Here is a 4684-nt window from a genome sequence, read left to right on the forward strand (position 1 = left end):
ACAACTGTGGGCTGGAGAGATGGCTCAGAGGATAAGGGCACTGTCTGCTCTTCCAGAGGTCCTGAGTTCAAATCCCAGCAACCACATGGTGGCTCACAACCATCTATAATGAGATCTGATGCCTTCTGAGTACAGTGTACTTAGCTTAAATAATTTTTTTTTTTTTTTTTGGTTTTTCGAAACAGGGTTTCTCTGTATAGCTCTGGCTATCCTGGAACTCACTTTGTAGACCAGGCTAGCCTCGAACTCAGAAATCAGCCTAGCCTACCTCTGCCTCCCAAGTGCTGGGATTAAAGGTGTGCGCCACCATGGCTGGCTTTTTCTATCTTTTTTTTTTTTTTTAATAAGTCTTTAAAAATTTTTTCAGCTAGGCTGTTGTTGACCCTCTGGCAAAGGCAGTTGCCTGGGTGATAGCTGATCATGTAATGCTCCCTGCCCCAGGGTCAGAGCACCGGTTCTTGGGTTTGACTCATAGGATGACAAGCCAAGGTTTGCAGATCCTCTGAGGGTCTAGAATACTGCTTTAGGGTGCGTGTGTATGGATTTGCCCTGACGCGTCCTTGTCACAGAGAGATGCCAAGGTGCAGGAGCCTGGTTATCTGAGGTTACTCCACCTTGGGTTTAGCTCCAGGATCTCCGGTCTTCCTCCGCACCATCCAGGAGCCGCTTGAGCAGGGTCAGAGGGGAGAGCCGGAGGCCACGGACTCACAGCTGGTGTGGCGCACGCGTGTGGACCGCATGCCGAGCCGTTTTCCTGGGGTCGTGGGACCGCCCGCCTTGGCCCTGGCGGAAGGCAGCGAAGGATCAGGTGGACATTCTTCTCACCAGAATTCCAAAGGCACTGTCAAGCAGCATAAAGCAGACAGAATCAAGGAGGGTCACACAGTGTCCTCACACATTGCCAAACTGCAGGAGTTATGGAAAACTACTCAAATCCAAACAATTCATATCCCAAATCAATGTCAGATGCATCTGTTCTAAAGCATCCAGAACTCACCTTGGGCCAGAAGCGCTATGTATGCATCATTGCTAAGATCTGTAACTCCAGCTATCTGAGGACCTTAATGAAGAGGCAGTACATGCATCTATTTCATCACCGGTCACAGAAGACAGGTGTCTTCTCTCACCACAGAGGCCATATCAGCTCTCACTGCTCACAGAAACAGCATCCCCCCTGTACTACATGGAGACACCATCTGGAGAGAGAAGACTCTCTGAGCATTGCAGCTGAAACACCTGAAATGATCATACATTCCCTTTGGCGACCCCTGAGACACAAAGATGGGTTAAAAATTGGATATGCATCTAAAACAAGATGCAAGTCCCTGAAGATTTTTAGATAGAAGACCAGGCAGACTGTTCTTGCTACCAGTTCCGTCTAATGATTATCAACCATGCATGAATGAAGAAACAAAGGAAGAGGATCTACTGAATAAGTGCATGCACTCCATGTCCATCCAAGAACAAGGCTCATCTCACATCAACCTGACAGTCTAATCCTCCACACCAAGTTCAGCCATCAGCTAATATCCAGATGCACAGTGGACAGGGAAGAGTTGGAGCCATGTATGGGATAGTGCTAGTAGTAACTGGTATGTTATTTTGGTTGTTGAGAAATTTATGATAGCCGCCTTTGTCTAATATATTTCTGTGTTATATCTGTGTAATGTATGCTTATTTCTAGCTAGAACAATTAAAATTTTACTTGCCACATTAAAAAAAAAAAAGTTCAGCCGGGCGTGGTGGCGCACGCCTTTAATCCCAGCACTCGGGAGGCAGAGGCAGGCGGATTTCTGAGTTCGAGGCCAGCCTGGTCTACAAAGTGAGTTCCAGGACAGCCAGGGCTATACAGAGAAACCCTGTCTCAAAAAAAAAAAAAAAAAAAAAAAAAAAAGTTCATCTGGGCATCATGGCACATGTCTTAAATCCTAGCACTCTCAAGGCAGGGCAGATAGATCTCTTTAAGTTTGAGGTCTTCCCAGTCTACATACAGAGTTCCAGGACAGGTAGGACTACATAGAGAGATCCTGTCTTGAAAGAAGGAGAAAGAGAAGGTGGCAGCAGTGGAGGAGGAGGAGACGGAGGGGAGGGGGAGGGAGAGGAGACAGAAATAGGAGGAGGAGGAAGAGGAGAAAAAGCTGTAGCATATTTCACTCCAGTAAGAATCAGTAACCAATAATATAGGAGTATAATCCCAGCTACACAGGAGGCTAAGACAGGAAGAAAATTCAAAGCCACCCTGAGCAACTAGGTGAGAATCTCTCTCAAAATAAATAGAAAGCTGAATAATAACAAAACAACATAACTCAAAAACAGACATCTTGGGGGCTAGAAAGATGAATCAGTGGTTAAGAGCTCCAACTGCTGTTCCAGAGGTCCTGAGTTCAATTCCCAGCAACCACATGGTGGCTCACAACCACCTGTAATGGGATATGATGCCCTTTTCTGGTGTGCATGAAGATATCATACTTACATACATAAAATATATGTATATCTGTACGCATATACATAAAATAAATCTTTTTTTAAAACCAGACACCTTAATCAATGGAATGGAATTGAACACTCAGACAGACATAAGTCCACATGCTTGTGGACTCCTGACATTTTTTTTCTTTTTGATGCTTTTGAGGCAGGGTCTCTCTGTATAGCCCTAGCTATCCTGGAACTGAATCTGTAGACTAGGCTGACCTCAAACTCACCAAGATCCACCCACCTCTGCCTCCTGAGCTAGAATTAAAGGTATGTGCCACTATATTGAGCTTGGACGCCTGATTTTTGACAAAGCAAAAATATACACTGGAGAAAAGGCAGCATCTTCAACAAATGGTGCTGGTTAAACTGGATGGCTGCATGGAGAATGCAAATACTTATCACCCTGCACAAAACTCAACCCCAAATGGATCAAGGACCTCAGCATAAGACCGGATACCCTCAGTCAGAAAGAAGAGATAGTGAGGAACAGGCTTGAATTCAGTGGCACAGGAGGAGACTTCCTGAACAGGAAAGCACAGGCAGTAAGACTAACAGTTAATAAATGGAATTTCAGGAAATTGAAAAGCTTCTGTATGGCAAAGGACAACATCATTCGAACAAAGTGGCAACCTACAGAATTCAAAAAGATCTTTACCAATTATAGATCTGATAAAGGATCAACCCACATCACCCACATCAGAAAAACTTCCTCTTGTAGTTGATAGGAATTAACAGAGAGACCCACAAGTGTACAATGTTCAGAGAGGGAGAGACTTTAGAACACTCAGTCCTAAATGGGATGTTGTCATCAAACCCCTCCACCTCAGGGTTTAGGGAGCAATGCAGAAGAGGAGACAGAAAGATTGTAAGAGACTGAAGTGGTGGACGATTCCAAGGAAACAGTGTCTTGCAGACACAAAATAACTGGTGCACATACAAACTCATAGACTGTGGTAGCACACCCAAGATCTGCACGGCTTCAAGAGAAATGAGTGGTCCTAGCACTGGGAGAAAGAAGTGGACACAGGATCCTACACCTAATAAAGAAGCTATTTGCAATTGATACCCATTGGCAAAGGGAAAATGAATTTTCTCCAGTGCGATCTCACTGGATTTATCAACCACACTTCAGGGCAAGCCCTAAGCCCGGCAGTGGTCCAACACAACAGGAACTCTCTTTTTGTGGATTGTCAGTTTCATTTTGCCTTGCTTTTCTTTAATTGGCATTTTGCTTGTTTGTTCTGATTTTCATGTTTGTATCGTCTCCCTCCTCCTCCTCCTTTTTCCTCCTCCTTCTCCTTTTTTAAAAGAGATTAACATAAAGTTACTTGAGTAGGGAGGTGGAGGGGATCTGGGAAGAATTATAGAAGGGAAAAACACGATCAAAACACATAGTATGAAAAAAATCAATTTAAAAAAGATCAAAAGACAAAATTTTAGTTATTTAATTAAAAAATTAATTGGAGAGCTCAGGATGTGGAAAGTGATACAGTACTTAGTACCTGAGGGAAGCCCCTGGGACACCTGGGTTCAATCGAGAGAGAGAGACAGAGAGAGAGAGAGAGAGAGAGAGAGAGAGAGAGAGAGAGAGAGAGAGAGAATATCAAATATGCCCTCTGTTGGGGTTCCCAGTGGGTTTTTTAATTTTTATTTATTTTTATATATGTGAATACACTGTCATTGTCTTCAAACACACCTGAAGAAAACATGGAATTCCATTACAGATGATTGTGAACCAATATGTGGTTGCTGGGAATTGAACCAGGACCTGTAGGAAGAACAGTCAGCTCTTAACCACTGAGCCATCTCTCCAGCCCAGAACCTAACTTCGTATATGCTAGCCAACAACTCTGAGACTAAGGAATATGCCAGTTAAAGAACATTATAGTTCTTTCTCTGCAAAAATAAATAAATAAATAAATAAATAAATAAATAATGTGTTCCTAGTGTGATTTCAAAAAAAAAAATCAAGTAATTCCATCTTCAAAAAGAGACATAGAAAGAATTTTGTAAAGTGAGTTTTAATGGAGGGGATGTTGCTAGAGAGGTGGCTCAATGGTTAACAGAACTAGTTGGTCTTGCAGAAGATGTGGTTTTTGTTCCCAACACCCAAATGGGGGCTCATCACCATCCCTAACTCTAATTCCAGGGATCAGACATCCTCCCCTGACCTCTATGGCCACCAGGCACTCACATGGTCCACATGCAT

At 43.4% G+C, this 4684-nt stretch overlaps 1 pseudogene; it reads left to right on the plus strand.

Annotated features, from left to right (window-relative positions):
- Window positions 1–738: 738 nt before the first annotated feature.
- On the plus strand, window positions 739–1497 carry LOC110286142 (protein FAM216A pseudogene; annotated as a pseudogene).
- The last annotated feature ends 3187 nt before the right edge of the window (window positions 1498–4684 follow it).

The sequence above is a fragment of the Mus caroli genome, unplaced genomic scaffold, assembly GCF_978045245.1.
Source record: "Mus caroli unplaced genomic scaffold, Mus_caroli_1 scaffold_5, whole genome shotgun sequence".
In the NCBI taxonomy this organism is placed as follows: Eukaryota; Metazoa; Chordata; class Mammalia; order Rodentia; family Muridae; genus Mus; species Mus caroli.